We start from the raw sequence: 19,042 nt of genomic DNA, 5'->3' as shown, positions 1-19,042 counted from the left end.
GAGCTTCTCTGCTAAAGACTACCTTTCTATCACTTTGAGCCACAGCTCCACTTCTGGTTTTTTGGTGATTAACTGGAGATAATAGACTTTCCTGCCTAGGATGTCTACAAACTTCAATCCTCAGATTGAACCAGGATCACCCATGGTCCTCAGATCTCAGCCTCCTGAGTAGCTAGGATTAAGAGCTGAGCCATCAGTGATCGATCCCTCAAGCCTCTAAATGAATCTATGTACTTGGGATTTGCTTAGAAATCTATAAGCATGGTAGCATGAACCACTAGAGTGGGTCCATCATCAATATTAATTGTGACTTTACTCATCTTTCTCTCCTTCCAACCTCAAAGGAAGCTTCATCCCTCTAGAGCTAGTTTATCTTCCTGTAGTCCTGATCCTAGAGGTGTCACTCCCCTCCCCTCTCTCTCCCTGTCTATTTCTTTCTCTCTTCCCCCCTCTCTCTCCCTCTCCTTCTCTCTTCACTGTCTCTCTTCCTGATCTACATACATGCCCTATATCCATCATCTCTAGATAAACATATGCTTTTAATGGCCACTCCCAACCAGTAGCACAATCATTGGTGTTGATCACACCTGCTGGCTCGTACCCTAAAACACAGGTGCTGCCTTGCCTCCCCTCTTCTCAGCTTGTCAGAGTCCTATAGGCCAAGCTTTCCTCTTTGGTTTCCACCAGTCTTCCTTTCCCACATAACAATCTTCCCTTAGAACACCAACTTGTCTATCCTTGGGAGCCAGGCTCAGGCTGGATATTCTTCCTATACCTGACACCTATTTCAGCCTTGCTTTTGTTTGAATGCACCTCGTGGAGCATGTGTGTTAGAATTTTATGCCCAAATTCATATGTTAATATATTTAAGAAGTCGAGTTTTTTGGAGGAGATTGATTGAGTCATGAGAGCTCAGTCCCTGTAAATCAATTAATCCCTTTCTGAAGTAATGAATGATGGCTGGAATATTCTTGTTAGAACAGTGAGCTCTCTGTGGATAACCTGCTGTCTCATGCCCTGTGGTACCTTTGGACATATTATGAAACAGAATGACCAAGGAGATCTAGGAAGATGCTGGGAGCTTGGTTCTAGTCTCCAGAACTCTAGGAAATACATATCCACTCTTTATAAATTATTCAGTCTCCAGTATTTTGTTACAGGTATAGAAAATGGACAAAGGCAATCCCATTGGTAGGATAAGCCCCCCTCCCTCGCAGTCAGATACCTTGTTGGAGAGAACAGAGGCATTGAGGTGAGTTCAAATTCTCCATCATTCTGCTGAATTGGGATATTTTCCTTATTTTTTAACTGTACCTTACAAAGTTTTTCTGAAGCTCACCTGACATATGGTTATCTGTTCTCCTTAGAGAAAACTACCAGTTAAGAACTTTGCCCTTCTGAAGAAAATAGACTTTAAATTCTTCACCAGCTTGATCTCCATTCCATCTCTCTATCTGTCAACTGTTTCCAGAACTGAAGCCATCCCTTGGTTGCATTCTTGTCCTCCTGCCTAACGTATGGCTGGTCATGTGCAAATAGGTTCAAGAGGCCAACTTCCTCTCTGCCCTGACCCTTTGTTCCCACACAACTTGAGCTTCTGATTTGTCTGAGAATGCAGGCCACAGGACCCTCTGTTCTGTGACATCTAATATCTCCACACTTGGCTGTAGCTTATGACTTCTCATCTCCTTCCTAGCTGTCTCTCAGGTCACAGTTCATTCTTCCAAGCACACAGGCACATTTCATCTCCCTTCAGTGTGCCATTCTGCAGATGGATTCTTCAAACCTTGGTGCCTATTGTCAGAATTGTCCACTCCTTTCTCCCCCTTACTGTCCCATCCATTTCCACATGTCACCAAATTTTCTTCTTTCCCATCATATGACTGGGCTTTATCCAGATATACATCTCTCCTAACTCCTCTTACTCTGGGGCCAGAATCACTTTTTCCCTTGTGCCCCACTGTGCCTTTTTGTATTACTTTCTCACCTGAACAATGCTATAGTTTGGATCTTCTGGGTCCTCTCAAGGTCTAGGTGTTGCAGGCTTTGTTGCCAGCCTGTGACACTAAAGGGAGATGGTGGAACCATCGGGAAGTGGAATCTAGTGAGAGGAAGTCATGCCATTAGGCTGTACCCTTGAAGGGGATATGGAGATACTCAAGGTCACAAGATGAACAGATCTTTTCTGTCACACATTCCCACCATGATGTACTATACTACCCCGGCCTAAAGCAAATAGAGCCAGGCAACTATGGACTGAAACTTTTAAAACGGTGAACTAAGATAAACTGGGGTTCAAACTCGGACCCCTATCATTTGAGCCAAACCTCCAGTCCTTTCTGCATTAACTTTTAGATAGGGTCTCACATTTTTGCATGTTCTGGCTTGAGTCTGGGATCCTTTTTCCTATGCCTCTGTGTACCATCGTGCCTGGCTTGTTTGATGGGATAGAGTCTAGTTACCATTTTGAGGCCAAACTGGCTTCCATCATTAATATTCCCTATCTCTACCTCTGAGTAGCTGGGATTACAGGTGAGAGCCAACATACTGAGCTTTTGAATTGTTGTATTTCAAGTATTTATTATAGCAGTGGGAAGCCAACACAACCTCATGTGCATGAACAAACATTAGCCATTATCTCCATGCGGCTATCCCAAATCACTGCACCTAGGTCTCAGCCCTCCCTGGGTTAGTCCAGTTTTCATCACTTTCATAAAATACCTGAGAAAAATCAACTTAAAGGAGGAAATATGTCTTTTGGCTTCAGAAGACTCAGTCTCTGACACCTCTGGTGTTTCATAGGTATAGTAAGGCAGTACATTATGGTGGAATGGTTTGCCAGAGCAAAGCTGGGATGGGGAGGGGGGGAGGGCAAGGTCTGGGAGAGAGAGAAAAAGCAGGGGAGTGGGACAGAGAGATAGAGCAAGCGCATGCCTGCCTGCTGGGCGGCTTCTCCTTTTGTTCCTATCGAATGGTGCTGCCCACATTCAGGAAGGGGTCCTTTCCTCAGTCATCCTTCCACAAGTCACTTGTCTCTGGAAATGCCCCCACAGACACACCCAAAAATGAACTTCGCTAATCTCCTAGGTGCCTCTCAGTCTCAAGCTGATAGTCACACTCCTTCACCCCACACCCAAGTTTCTACCTGCCTGTCATACATGTACATGTCCAAAAGTCCCTTTCCTTTGTCTTGTGTCCTCTACCTTAGAAAGCAGAACCACTATCCAGCCACTGACACTGGAAGCAAAAATTCAGTTACTATTGGACTCCCTTCATCAAATTTTCTTTTCTTTAGCCAGTCCTGGGCCTTGAACTCAGGGCCTGAGCAATGTCCTTGAGCTTTTTCAAGGCTAGCGCTCTACCACTTGAGCCACAGACCCATTTCTGGCATTTTGCTATGTATGTGGTACCAAGGAAATGAACCCATGTTTCGGACATGCTAGGCAAGCACTCTACCACTAAGCTAAACTGCCTGCCCTGAATTTTCTTTTTTCCATCATTTGACTGGGCTTTATCCAGAGACACAGCTCTCCTAACTCCTCTTACCTTGGGGTCAGAGTCATCTTTTTAATTTTTTTAAAATAGATAACTCATAGCTTCACCTGACCTAAATATCTTTGATAGATGTCTTTTGTAAAATCCGTCCACCTAGCATTTCATGGGCTCCAGTTTGTCCTTTGCAAAAAGTCCCTTAGGCCTAGGCAGAGGGGCATGTGGCCTCTGTTTAGTTTAAAATTTCAGTTCATTAACTAGTCTCTTTCATTTTTACTCACAAGCTGTCTCTTCTGCCAAATAGCCCAGATCCACTTGAATTGTTTAACATATGTAGGTGACTGAATTCCAGAAAAATTCCTGTGGTAGATATTTTCAGTCATCAAATGAAAAACACTCTACTCATTAATCATAAGAGTTTCTAAAATTTCAGAGGAAACCTATAACTACCTGATGGCATCTCAGAAATGTTTGAAAGGATCATAGCATGATGACATTAGCAGAATGAATCTCAAAACTTGTTTTTAGTGAGCCCTGTACTCTTATTTATCCAGACTAGAAAAAGAAATAGCAGATGACTCACTGCATTAAGTTCAAAATATGTATATTTTGCTATATGACATATGCATTTTTTTCTATCATGCAGAATGAAGTCTTTATTAGACTGATAAAAACAAACTATCAATCCAAGGTATCAAGTTGAGGAGTAACCTCAAAATATGATCATCACGACAGTTTTATATGAATTTACAACTGTAATTTGGACTGAGTATTTTTCCGTCCTCAATTGGCTATTGATTAGCTATGTTTATATTCTGTGTTAGCTAGATTGTCGTAAAGGCTACAACAGTACCCTATACCCTGATATAAAGAAAGCTGATGATTTTTTTTTCTTTGTCATTATGTGTGGGTCAGATGTAAAACACATTCATATACCAGAGTCAACAAAATACAGTCATTGTGGTACATGAGAGGTCATTCTATTTTTACTCACTTTCACTTTAATTGCAAATTGTTAGTGCAGAAATTTCCACAAAGGGGTTATGCAAGCATGCCAAATTGCTTGAAATATTTTCCACTTCTCTGACTTCCCATGGGAAAAGCCACTAAGTTGCATTTGTGGCATCTCAGTTGGTTCGAGCAGTCTAATGGGGATTTAGAAACTTTGAGCTGCACTGGTTTACAGAAGAGCATTCTCAGACACCCAGAGCATCCTATGTCCCCTCCCTCTGCAGAATATGGCAACATGTGAATGCTCATGGAAAACACAGCTCAAATAATGGACACTGACTTTTGCGTAGTCGCTCTTCCATTTTTATATTTATTCCTTGAATAAATGTAAGACTAGTGCTCTACCACTTGAGCCACAGCTCTACTTGCAGCTTTTTTTTTTTTTTTGGTTCTTAATGGAAATAAGAAGACTCTCATGGACTTCCTGCCTGGACTGACTTTGAATGGCAATCCTTAGATCTCAGCTTCTAGGAACTAGGATTACAGGTCTGATCACCATAGCCCAGCTGAAATAATATTTGTGAAAAGAAGATTTGAACAGGAAGATAGGTATACTGTGGATTTTTTTCTTATAAGAAGAGGTTTTAAAAAAAAGGAAAAGAAAAGTTTTGTGGGGGTGACACTGATCAAGATGTATTCATAAATTGTTATGTTGAATTGAAAACATTTTATACAAATACTTAAAGATGGTTTACAATTTTAAAAAAGAATAAAAACATTTGTATTGCACATGAAAGACCTAAACTCTTGGGCACAGGTAACCTTAGGCAGAAGTACCTACCACTTTGCCCTGTCTGCCAGAGCCATCTTATTACAAATTATGCCTCTGACAGTGTACAAATGCAAAACAATCAGTAAAAGTCCAGAGGAAAAGAGATGTTTAAGGTCTATTCTCAAGAAGTAAAATTCTTACTTCAATTAGCTTTGATTCTCTCTAATGATCTTTCTTGCACACCCTGTCCACATACCCATGCAAATCTCATTTGTCATAGTTTTCAAATTCTATTTTCTAACACTGAATGTAATTTAAGCTGGGCAGGGAAAAAAGCCAAAGTAAGCAGTTCTTTGTCTTTCAAACTTTTGAGTGCCTGTAAATCCCTGGGGGAATCCCTTAGCATGCAGATTGTGGCTGGGTGAGGGGAGAGAGGCCTGGGAAACTGCATTTTCAGTGCCAGGCTGCTATGCTGCTGCTGGTTGGAATATAGTTTCGGTAGGACAGATCTGGACTATTATATACTTGCCGCCGCCTCCTCCTCCTCCTCCTCCTCCTCCTCCTCCTCCTCCTCCTCCTCCTCCTCCTCCTCCTCCTCTTCTTCTTCTTCTTCTTCTTCTTCTTCTTCTTCTTCTTCTTCTTCTTCTTCTTCTTCTTCTTCTTCTTCTCCTTCTTCTTCTTCTTCTCCTTCTTCTTCTTCCAGGAGCTGTGTGTAAATTTGGCACCATCTTACTTCTGAGATGACTAATAAATTTGGCACACCCCACATCAATCTTGGCTGTTTCATCTCTTATGCTTTTCTCCTTGGCCTTACTTTCCCTCTGGAACCTTTAAGGAAGCATCCAGTGTCAAGGACTCTGGTAAATCACATGAATTGCTCAATATTAGTTCCTGATAATTTTATACACAAAATGATGCACACCTTGCTTTCCATTTATAATTGAACTGTGAGCTGTTTGGGGAAATGCATGCATTGGACAGGTAGGAATGTGTCAAAGAGCTCCCTGTGGGTCTTAAGCTGATGTGTTTCTGTTTATTTCTCTGCAAAAGAAAAATGGCAAGACTAAGGGTGGGATGTAGTTCAGTGGCAGAGTGCTTGTGTAGCATGTGCAGAGTTCTACACTAAAATCTCTCATTCATGCACACACACACACACACACACACACACACACACACACACACTCCAGCACCACCACCACCACCACCATACCATACCACACTAAAATGGCAAAGCTGAATCTGATAACAGAGTCCCCCGTCCTGTTCTACTCCTTTAAAATTCGGAGAGTTAGTCATTTAATCATCTGGATGATTTCTTACTGGCTTAAACCAATGGATATTCTTAGGAAAGTTTATGTTGAAGCCTTGTTCACCTCATCATATTCAACTCACACTTCTATGAAAGAGCACCTTACTTGGCCTATAAGAATATCATGATGGGAGCCAGGAGAGGTGGCTCAGGCCTGTAATCCTAGCTACTCAGGAGGCTGAGATCTGAGGATCAAGGTTCAAAGCCAGCCCGGCACCAAAGAATCTGAGACTCTTCTCTCCAATTAATCACTAGAAAATGGGAAGTGGGGCTGTGGCTCAGGAGTAGGGCAGTAGCCTTGAATTGAAGAGCTCAGAGATAACACCCAGGCCCAGAGTTCAATCCCCATGACCCACAAAAAAAAAAAAAAAAAAAGGATATCATAATGGGAAGAGAAAAACTGGAAGAGAGGGAGGGAAGGAGTTATGTTGTCCAAAAAGAAATCTATTCCTTATCTGACTTATGCAACTTTAAATCCTCTATTTATCACCTTGTTAATAACAATTAAAAGAAAAAACTATTAGTCCCCACAGGGAAAAAAAAAATAGCATGATGGTGCTGTAATTCCAGCAATCAGGAGTCTGAGCAGCAGCTTGAAGCTATCTTGGGTTACATGGTGAGAAACTTTTTCTCAAAATAAAATTAGTCTGAAAGTGTGGTCCAAGTGGTAGAGAACCAACCTACAGAGTTCAGTGTCCTGAGTTCAAATCCAAGTAATCTAAGTACAAAAGGTTTTTTTTTTTTTTTTTGCCAGTCCTGGTCTTGGGCTCAGGGTTTGAGCACTGTCCTTAGACTTTCTCAAGGCTAGCATTCTACCACTTGAGCCTCAGCACCACTTCCAGCTTTTTGTTATGTATGTGGGGTACCGAGGAATCGAACCTGGGTCTTCGTGCATGCTAGGCAAGCACGCTACCACTAGGCCAAACTCCCGGCCCCCAAAAGTTTTGTTTTTTTTTTTAAGAAAATAAAAAGAATGACAATATGAGGACAAATTTCATATGAGGTAGATAAGTTATGCCTGTAATCCTTGCAACTTAGAAAGCTAAGAATGGAAGGATAATGATTTGCGGTCAGCGAGTCAGAAAAGACTATGAAACTCAGTCATCACAGTAGGGAAATGGATTTACTAACACACAATTGTGACCCTAGAGAGAATAGGAAGCCTAAAAGTAGGCAGATTGTGACCCAGGCAAGCTTCTAAAATTAACCAGTGAAAAATAGAACTTCTCTGATGCCAGATTAGTGAACTTGAAGTCCTGAGCTCAAATCTCCAATATTGAAAAGAGAAAAAAAAACAATAGCATGACACCATTGCATCTCCATTGCTATTCTCATCTATCTTAAGGACTGTGAATGTCTGGCTACTTGGGAGGAAGAGAAGCAGCCATGAAGACTTCTTCCTGCTGGCCAAAGCCATCGAGTTTGGCTGGACTAGACAAGAATTTCCCCAAAGGACCTAAAATCAGCCTACAGGAAGTAGGAAGTGAATCTAAGATGTGAAGCCAGAAATGAGAGCTGGAGTCTAGCCAAGGGAGTGAAGTGGAACCAGAGTGATGACAAAAAAGATTTGATCAGGATATAAAATTATCCTTCAGAAGTCAGTAGCCTTCTTGTACACCAACAATAAACAAACAGAAGGCCAAATCAAGAAAATGATCCCATTCACAATAGCCCCCAAAGAATAAAATACTTAGGAATTAACTTAACCAAAGCTGTAAAGGAATTATTTAATGAAAACTATAAAAGCCTAACTAAAGAAATTAAAGAGGACACTAGGAAATGGAAGGATATCCCATGCTCATGGGTAGGGAGAACCAACAGAGTGAAAATGGCTATACTGCCAAAATTGATTTACAAATTCAATGCAATCCCCATCAAAATCCCAAAGACATTCTTTACTGAAATAGATAATACAATCCAAAGGTTCATATGGAACAAGAAAAGACCTAGAATAGCCAAAACAATTCTAGGCAAAAAGATCAGTGCAGGTGGTATTATAATACCAGTCTTCAAACTCTACTATAGAGCCATAGTAACAAAAACAGCATGGTACTGGCACAAAAATAGACCAGAAGATCAATGGAACAGAATAGAAGATCCAGAAATAGAACCACATACCTACAGTCAATTTGCATTTGACAAAGGACCCAAAGATATACAATGGAACAAACACAGTCTATTCAATTATTGGTGCTGGCAAAACTGGGTAGCCACATGCAGAAAACTAAAAATTGACCCTAGCCTTTCACCATGCACAAGCGTTAACTCAAAGTGGATCAAAGACCTCAATGTCAACTGGAAACTGTGAAACTGCTACATGATAAAGTAGGAGAGACATTGGAACTCATAAGCACAGGCAAAAGATTCCTGAACAGAATCCCAGGGTCACAACAGATTGGAGAGAGACTAGATAAATGGTACTACCTAAAAATAAAAAGTTTCTGCACAGATAAAAGCATAGCCGCAAAAGTAGAGAGACAGCCAACCAACTGGGAAAAGATATTTACTAATAATACATCTGACAAATGCTTAATATCCAGTATCTACAGGGAACTCGAGAAACTAATCCCCCCCCAAACCCAACAAACCATTTACTAAATGGGCAAGGGAACTAAAGAGAGACTTATCAAAAGAAGAGATTAAAATGGCAGAAAAGCATTTGAGAAAATGTTCATCATCCATGGTCATAAGGAAATGCAAATAAAAACAACCCTAAGATACCACCTTACTCCAACAAGAATGGCCAAGATTTTGAACTCAGACAATGACAGATGCTGGTGGGGTTGTGGAGAAAGAGGAACCCTACTACACTGCTGGTGGGAATGTGAACTAGTTCAGCCACTCTGGAAAGCAGTGTGGAGGTTTCTTAAAGAACTAAAAATTGGGGCCAAGAGTTTGGCCTAGTGGTAGCATGCACGAAGACCTGGGTTTGATTCCTTGGTACCATATACATAGCAAAAGCCAGAAATGGAGCTGTGGCTAAAGTGGTAGAGCTCTAGACTTGAGAAAGCCCAAGGACAGTGCTTAGGCCCTGAGCTCAAACCCCATGACTGGCAAAAACAAACAAACAAACAAAAAAAAACCTGAAAATTGACCTTCCCTACAATCCCGCCATACCACTTCTGGGCATCTACCCTGAACATCATAACCGAAGATATGACAGGGACATCTGCTTAGCTATGTTTATCTCTGCACTATTCACAATAGCCAGGTGATGGAAACAATCCAGATGCCCTACTGCGGATGAGTGGATACAGAAAATGTGGTATACATATATACAATGGAATTCTACATAGCCAACAGACAAGATAAAATAATGGCATTTGCAGGGAAGTGGATGAATCTAGAGCAAATCATGTTGAGTGAGACATGTCAAGACCAAAGAAACAAAAGGCGCATGGTATCCTTAATATGTGGCTATTAGATCCAAACAGTACAAGAGCGAGGACTCAAAAGTTGCATACCCAATGCTATGGACATGGTACTGAAAATATAAACACAACTACATAGACATAAAAACTTATGACCCTATAGACATAATGTTTTGTTACATAGATTAATATGTTTCTATGTCATACAAACCCTCAGCCTAATTTCCATTATGTTCTAAAATCTAAGTGCCAGTGACTGTATATAGAGATTCCCTTCTTGAACACTTGTTTGTTAAACATGTCATTTGAAATATAACATAAAAATCAATGTTAATAAATTCTTTAATAAAAAATTTGATCAGAAACAGAGGCATTTGGATACCAGGCAGGCAGCTAGATCTGGGGAGATGTGAGGTGCATGGTTCTGGATGGAGGTTAAGGAACATTTTCAGGTGTGTGAATGGTGTTGAATGGACAGATAAAGGAAACTCCTTAAAGCTGTCAGAAAACTTCGTGAGGACAGAACTTCTGCTATATTCTTCTCTTCCTTTTGCCAAATTCTTCCAACAAGTACATGATATAATAAAAGAGATGAATAAAAGATATGATGCATAAATTAAATTATTTGGGGCCTGTCTCATATGTCATCTTTACAGGTTTGGTGATTTTTGGTTTTGTTTTGTTTTTTTGCCACCATACAAATTTTGTTAGCTTAATTCTACAAATGATTCCCCCCAATTCTCCAATCTCTTCCAATTTCAATTTATACTGCAGATCTTAACTGGTTATTTGTGTGCTTTTTTTCTACCAAAAAAAAAGTACGTTCCATGAGGTCAGAAGAAATGTGTTGTCAAGTTTTGTATGGCCAATATAATTGGTATTTTTTTTAATTGCAAAAGTGAATCGTCTATGTGTATATGCTAGGCTTAATCATGACCTTCTTTATTTTTTCAATTACTGGATATCTAAGTGTTTTATTTGTCTACCCAATTCAACCTTTCACCTTAACTTAAGGTCAAACACGTACTTTTTTTTTTTTAAGCTATGAAACTCTTTTATGAAGCAGTGATCTTGCATTAAAGAAAAACAACTTGAGAAGAAAACACAGACCTCAGAGAGCTATGACCCCTCTTCTCTACAAACACAAGAGACTCAGGAACCCCCTAAACCCTCTGCAGCCTCTGAAGTCAAGCCTAGAACTTCTGCTTCTGCCAGAGAAGAATGAAGGTTTTCTATAGGACCAAACCTTCTTGTATCCACCCCTCCCCCCAGCCACTCCACACCCTGCCCCCTTCCTAGTCATCTAGCATTTGACCATCAATACTAATCCTGAGGTCAAAAAAAAAAAAAAAAATACATAGGAAAAAACTCAGGAGCAAGGCACAGGATATCTTGTGCTGTTAGCAACAATGGTCTTTACCAGGGGATTATGTAAAACAAGAAGGGATTGGCTGCTGTGATGGCTCTTGAAACCTGAAAACACAGGCAGGTGCTGTGGAAATTGCAAGCTGATGAAAGAGAGCTTGCAGAGTTACTCTTCACCCTACTATGTGGGCCCCTGAGAGCATCTAACTGTCCTTAGAGGCGAGCTGAAAGCCAGAACTGATTCAGTTTGAGGAGCCTTACCCTCTCCAGCTTCTAAGTAATAGAGGGTTTGATATAATGGCAAAGTTCCTGGGAGAAGAGTGGCTAAGGTAGTCATAGGTTTTGTTTGTTTCTTTGTTTTTAAATAAAGTTTAGCCTCCTAAATGACAACTCTAGTTTAATTTCTTGCTTATCTCAGCAAGAAGAACTTCTAAGCATCTGTTTCAAGAAGAGAAATTTCAATATCCTTCACAGTTTTGAAAAACGAAATTTCTCTGATGCAAGTTGCCACACAAGGAGAGAACAGAAAAGTCTGGTGAGCTCTCAGAACTGAATGAATCACTCTTTCATACTTCTAGTTCACTCCTTTCACAGAGTACCTTCCATGTTAAACTCCTAGATTCAGGGCCTCTCCCCAGCACTGGAAGCAAGATCCTCAACCTCTTTGTAGGGTGGCAGTAAATTTTCCTGGTGTCAGTTGTTCAGTTCATGGTGATTTCTCTTCACGTTGAAACAGAGATACTTTGACAAGCAACAGGTTGATGTATTTCTTAATGCGCATTGATTACCAATTATATAGGAAAATTATATTTTAATGCATGATTTTAACATTGACCTATGTTAGATGAAGCAAGAATGGTACGAATTTCATGCGACTAACTTGTAAAGAAACAACTATTCTATTCATTTTCACTGAGACCCAAATGAGAGCAAAGAAAAGGACCTCCAGAAGAATAAGCTATTAGGTGATATATAAAAAGTAAAAATCCGAACCACATGTTAGTGGCTCACACCTGTAATCCTAGCTACTCAGGAAGCTGAGATCTAAGGATTGAAGTTTTGAAGACATCTCAGGCAGAAAGGTCTATGAGATTCTTATCTCCAACTAACCACCAAAAAGCCAGAAGTGGAGCTATAGCCCAAGTAGTAGGATGCCAACCAGCCTTGGGTAGAAAAAGGCAAGCAAGAGCTTGAGGCCCTGATTTCCAGCCCTATCACCAGTACAAAAATAAGATAAAGTACACAGGGCCCGGGAGTTTGGCCTAGTGGTTAAAGTGTTTGCCTAGCATGCATGAAGACCCGGGGTTCGATTCCTCGGTACCACATACATAGAAAAAAAAAGCCAGAAGTGGTGCTGAGGCTCAAGTGGTAGAGCTCTAGCCTTGAGAAAGTCCAAGGACAGTGCTCAGGCCCTGAGCTCAAGTCCAGGACTGGCAAAAAAAAAAAAAAGATAAAGTACACAAAATAAAGTGAAGAATCTGTGTTTGGAAGGAATATGAATTTAGAATCTAACATTATGGTAACAGCTATACAGCCAGTGCTTTTGCTTTTACAAAGCAATGATGTTTTGTGAGCTCATTCCTACAAATTAGTGCTTTCGTTTTATAACCAATTATATAAATATCATATAATTTATTCCATTCTTAAACAAAAAAAAAACCCAACAATTTAATTTAGTACAACAAAAAGAAAAGATAGTTGGCATTAAGATTCAACTTATCTCAGTTACCTAAGGGTGGGGGGTTGTGGGAATCTCCTCACAAAATCCCACTCCTTAAATCCTTAAAGGCCCTGACTTTTCCGCTCACAACAGTGAGCAGAGATCATGATCAGAATGACATCCAATGAGTATCAGCATGCTAATTGGCTTCTTTAGGAAAGAAAAGGAAGACATGGTATGTGTAGGAATTGAAGGCTGTCCAGGTGAAGTGGTTGCCTTGTTGGTTTTATTTGTTTGGGTAGGGGTTGGCTTGTGTTTGGTTTGGTTTGGCACACTTACTGCTGCTTTCCCATGTGAGCTTAAACAGATAGTTTGCATGTCTAGGTCTTGGTTCCTCATTTGTAAAATAAGATGATCTGAACGACTGTTCAGCTTTTATTGTACATTTGAACAGTGCCAGACACTGCCTAGCATTTGGATATATCTTCTTTGATTCTTAAAACAACTGTCTGAATTCTTCAAATCTTTCAAAGGAGAAAGTTGAGGCTCATAACTTGCCAAGAAATGACATAAGGAACAAACGATAGGTTCACAATTAGAATTCTTCTCTCTCAGGTTCAAAGACACAATATAAAAAAGAAATAAGTTCTCAAAATGTAGCCTGGGCTGGTCTCAGACTTTCAGACCTTCTGCCTCACCATTCCAACTGCTAGGATTGTAAGCATATACTACCATGCCTAGTTCCAAGACACAATTCTTGTCCTTAAGTGGCTTATGCCAGTTAGCTAGGCCTACCATACAAAGGGATACAAGATGGGTTGCTAGAAGGACAATGATTGATTGTTTCATAGTTCAGGAAGCCAAGATATTGATGTCAGAAGGGTTTGTTTCCTCAGAGACTGAGAGAGACTCTGCCTCTCACCTGCCTATGGGAGTTTGCTGACAATCTGATACTCCTTGGTTTGAGGCAGCACAGGTCCAATTTTTCCATGAGTACATGTCTTGAGTTCAAAGTCTTCTTTTCATGATGTTAGTCAGGTTGACTACCCTACTTCAGAATGACTTCATCTTAACTAATTCCATCTGCCATGATCTTATTTCTAAATAAGGTCACATTCTGAGCTACTGGGGATAGGACATAATTCAACCACAGCAGTGCTTATAAATATATTAAACCTCCAAGACAGAACTGCTCAAAGAGTTAACTGGTCTTAGGACAGTTTATGTCCTAAGTTCCACATAACACTGTATATCAGAGGGCACATGTGTTTATCTTGGTGAGTAACCAGGACCAGCCCTTCGGAAGCCTATGAGATCACTTTTATTTGGGGTATCAGTGAATACTTCTTCTCTATTAAGATTTGAAGCCAGTATGAAAGATGAAAGAATGATACTGGGGCATGATGTTGTGATGGGTAATTTGAGTTCAGGACTTCAGAACTAGCCTAGGTAACATGATGAGAGGGGGGGAGGGGAGAAGGGAAAGAGGAGGGAAGGGAGAGAGGGAGGGAAAGAAAAAGGGTTGAAGGAGGGAGTGGAGGAGAAAAAAGAATGGTCTAATTTGAGACCAGGGGCTGGAAGCATGGCTCAAGTGATTTAGCACTTATCTAATAAGTATAAGTCCCTAAGTTCAAATTGCATTAGTGCAATTAGCCAGAAAAAAAGGAAGAGGGAGAGGTATTCTCTCTGTGTAGAACAGCATGCATTTGCTAGGAGTTGCAAGATACAAAGAAATGACCTATTGTCCCTGCCATCAAGGAGTTTATAATCTAGCTCAAGAAAGCTTGAGAAAATTGAACTGTTCTAATAAGCTTAAAACTTTTATCTACATGGACTTAGGTAAACTGCAGTGGCCGCACAAGTGGCAGGGACCAGGGTGAGCTGCAGGACATGTTGAAGGGTAAACAGTGGCTTGCCCAGGAGTGTTTGGGAAAGGGTGAGTTTTGGACAGTAGAAGAATAGGAAGAGAGCTTCCACAGCAAGAAGGTGCCTTTCACAGAGGAGGGAAGGCTGAGGCCAAACCTGACAATCTAGTGTGAACCCCAGGTGCACGTAGGAAAGGATTACAGGGATAAAACTTTAAGAAGTTGTCGACCTTTCTTCATCTTTCTAGAAGTCTACACCAAAAAAAATTGCCAAATTGCCAGAACCATTGCCCCATCAAGACCTTTACCAAAGGACATGGTCAAAACCGTGATAGGCATTCCTCATTTTAAAAATAGTTGAAAAGTGTCCTCTTTACCTGACTTATGTAACTGTGACTCCTTTTCACCTTTATAATAACACCAAAAAAATAAATATAGGCTTAATAGATTTAGAGAACAGCAGATTAAGCCAGGTGCCAGAAGCTCATCCTCTAATCCTAGCTACTCAGAAGGCTAAGATCTGAGGATGGCAGTTCAAAGCCAGCCTGGCTGGGAAAGTCTATGTGACTCTTATCTCCAATTAAATCACAGAAAATGCTGAAAATCGCTCTGTGGCTTAGGTGGTAGAGTGCTAGCATGGAGCAAAAGGAGCTCAGGGACAATGCATAGTCTCAGACTTCAAGCCTCAGAACTGGGAAGAAAATAACAAATTGATGGCATACCCAAATGAGTAATTCCATAATGGTTTACTACACAATGGGAAAAACCTGAGTGCAAAGGGCTAGGGCTGGTACTAGTCGTCAACCATCTAGAAGACCAAGGAAAGAAGCCCCTGAACCTAGAAGACAGCTAGCACCATCAATGTCCTTGAGATAGCTGTGATGATGAGGCAGGGACAAGGCCAAGGGAATAAATCCATGCACCACACTCTCCTCCCTCCTTTTGTTGGCTCCTGATCATAGCCAAATCCAGTTCAACTAAAGGGAAGGGGCTCATTGCAGATCACAGAGCAGGGTGGTGACAAAGCTCCATGGATTTGGAAGGTATCTTTTTCACACAAGACATTTCTCAGGAGGACTTCTTAGTATTTAATGGTCTGATGCATTCACAAAGAAGGTTTCCAACTTGATTTTTAGCACAAAACTGCTTTTTTTCAAAGGATCTGTAAAGCCAGTCATCAAAGGAAACCATTTAGGAAGTTTCTATCTGTGGGATGAAGCAGTCATTTTCTTTCAGATGCAAGAGGCAAAAATTAGCTTCAAAATTCCTGAAACAGAAAGAGAATGTGCAGATAAATATACAATAACAACTGGCAAGTCCAGAAGTGGCCCCAGATTCAGGCACAGGCAGACCCAGGGAGCTAACAATGATTGAGTTCTGTCTGTCCCTTCAATGTCCTACTCTGCCTGGCCTAGCTAAGCTTTGGTCTGCCTGTGGCTGTCATCATAAACGAGGTGGGGAGAAATACCTGCCACACCACTTCCAGCTTTTTTCTATGTATGTGGTACCGAGGAATAGAATCCATGTCTTTGGCCAAACTCCTGGCCCATCCAGCCCTGCACTTTTATACCCTGGTACTGGGGGTTTGAACTCAGTATGGAGCAAGAACTTTATGCCCTTGTTCAGTTTTTGAGCTCACAGCTGGAGTTCAGCCACTTGAGCTATGCCCCCCCAGTTTCAGCTTTCTGTTGGTTAGAGAGAAGAGTTTCACAGATTTGTTTGCTTGGGTTGATTCTCAACCACCAATCTCAGACTTTAGCCTCTTGAGTAGTTTGGACTAGAAGCCTGGGATACTTACTGGCCATCACCCAAAGATGATGAACTCTCTTGAAGTTGTCTGCCTCATTTGGCTTTGAATCTTGATCTTCCATATCTCAGTCTCCTGAGTGGCTAGGATTATAGGCATGAGCCCTGAAACTCAATTGAATTGAGTTACTTCTCATATCTAGTGTTGAGGAAAAAATGAGTTGCTGAAGGCTATCCATGAAGTATTTGTGCTAAAAATAATATGAATCTATTTAGATAAACCTACAGTATTGTATATTCTGTAATTCAATAAAGTTAGGTTCTAAAAAAAAGAAACAAAACAGGTCATTTAAGAAAAAACACAACAATCTCACATTGTTACAGTATCTCACTTCGTTACCTGATATATTGGATATATTTGTATTTGGTTATTTGAAATTGGATAGGGAACGGGGGAAAACAAGATGAGAGGTGGGGGTAGGGGGGAGGGAAATGGGGACCAAGACATGTGAAAGGGTGTATGTATGGGAATTAATGCACCATCTATCTGGCAAATATCATGTAACCCTTCTATTAATTACAATAAAAATATATGAAAAAAAGAAAAAACACAACAAAAATTAAGTTTATAATTATAAACTAAGAGATCAAATGTACTTAAAAGAAACTTCACTGAGCCGGGCACAGTGGCTCACGCCTGTAATCATAGATACTCAGGAGGCTGAGAGCTAAGAATCAAGGTTCAAAGCCAGCCCCCGCACAAAAAAACCTAAGACTCTTATCTTCAATTAACCTCTAGAAAATGGGAAGTGGGGCTTGACTCAAGGGTAGGATGGTAGTCTTGAGCTGAAGAGCTCAGGGACAGCACCCAGGGTGAGTTCAAGCCCCATGACCCACAAAAAAGAAAAAGAAAGAAAGAAAAGAAAAGAAAAAAAGAAACTTGAATGATGACTCCTGAGAAGGACATAAACTAAACAAACAAAAACAGCCTCAAAAGATGTGAAAACTTAAATATTAGGTACCTATTAGGTAATATCGAGTTATTTTAACTTTCTTAGTGTGAGAGTATTGTTGGCATAGTATATAGTAGCAAAACAAAATGTAAAAGGTAGAGATAATGTTAGTTCATCAAATTGTTAACAATTGGTGAGTTTGAGTGAGAAGTACATAGAAAATTATTTTACATTCTTCTTACTGCTAAAGTAAGCCTAGAAACCTCAAACATAAATAATTGGTGGAGAAAAAATAACAAGAATTTTACACACTGATCAGAGAACTTTCAGTTCTAACCAGCAGGGACCAAACTCAAACAGGCTTCAGCAAATACATACATACATACATACATTCATACATACATGCATGCATAATACCTATTTAAAAGAAGATAGATATCTGGTGCTCAGATGATGCCATTGCTCTCTCTTTCAGGCAGCTCTGCTTTCTTCTGTGTTAGGCTCATTACTTCTTGGGGCCACCATGGTAAACAACGTATATTATGTCAGCTAGAAATCCTCATAGTAAGAGAATTTCCCATACTTCCAGGAAATTCTCTTACTCTCTCTTTCTGAGTAACTGAAGACTTGTCCTTGAACTAACCCTGGGGCTACCAGAGGTTGAGGTGAGACTTCCCAGGACTCTTGCCCTTCTTAAGATAGTCATTCACACGTATGCAACACCATCCGCAGGTGAAGAAGAGAAGGCTCCCCAAAAGAAAATCCAGATGCTACGCTTCAAAGAAACGTAAGTGGGTGCATGCCAGCCAATGCTCTCCACTACAAAGACCATCAAAAAAATTAAACATGAACATTAAGGCAACCAAGAGATTGTAAGTATGCAACCAAACTAGGAGAGAAGGAAAGACAAGTAATGGTCCACTTCAAAAACTCGTGGCCCATGACTGGGATGTGATGGAAGGCAGCTCTCACTTCAACCATCACTTTCCTTTAACAGCTGTCGGAGGAGAAGTAAACTGCGAAGAAAATAACTCGACTGAGACTGATCTGAATCCTCTCGAATAGCAATTTGGAATAGTTGTTCACTGCACTTGTATGCAAAGCCAAACCCTCCTTTGGAATAGACCTTGGCAAACGAATGGAATGAAAATCTCCGTCTGATTACTGCTTTATAGGATCTGTGCTATTGGCAGGGACCACAGGAGCTGTCCTCAATGTTGGGTACAGTTTCACTGAAATATTTTGTAACTGCTTGGATGAGATTGTTCTCTTAAATGTTTGTCATTTTCAAATGGACTTTTTAATGGTTCCATCTCCCAAACACTGAGAAATCACCGTTTCTCTTCTAAAGTGTGTGCAAAGCCTTATTTCTAAATTTAATGTTTTATCACACACATCAAATGTGTATTGAATTCTACCATGGTTCATGGAGCTTGTAAGTACTGGCAAGACAACACATTTACAAACTGCTGTTTACCACCAGGCTTCCCAGTCACTCTGCTATGCTGAGCAACCATTCATCTCGGAATGCTGGCAAGACCTATATAATGAGTGAATG

At 40.5% G+C, this 19,042-nt stretch overlaps 1 pseudogene; it reads left to right on the top strand.

Annotated features, from left to right (window-relative positions):
• The window catches only part of LOC150056939 (spermine synthase-like), a 40,622-nt pseudogene extending 22,073 nt beyond the window's left edge, over positions 1-18,549 (top strand).
• The last annotated feature ends 493 nt before the right edge of the window (positions 18,550-19,042 follow it).

The sequence above is a fragment of the Megascapheus bottae genome, chromosome 11, assembly GCF_031878675.1.
Source record: "Megascapheus bottae isolate mThoBot1 chromosome 11, mThoBot2.hap1, whole genome shotgun sequence".
Taxonomy (NCBI): Eukaryota; Metazoa; Chordata; class Mammalia; order Rodentia; family Geomyidae; genus Megascapheus; species Megascapheus bottae.
This window is presented reverse-complemented; position numbering and strand designations above follow the sequence as displayed.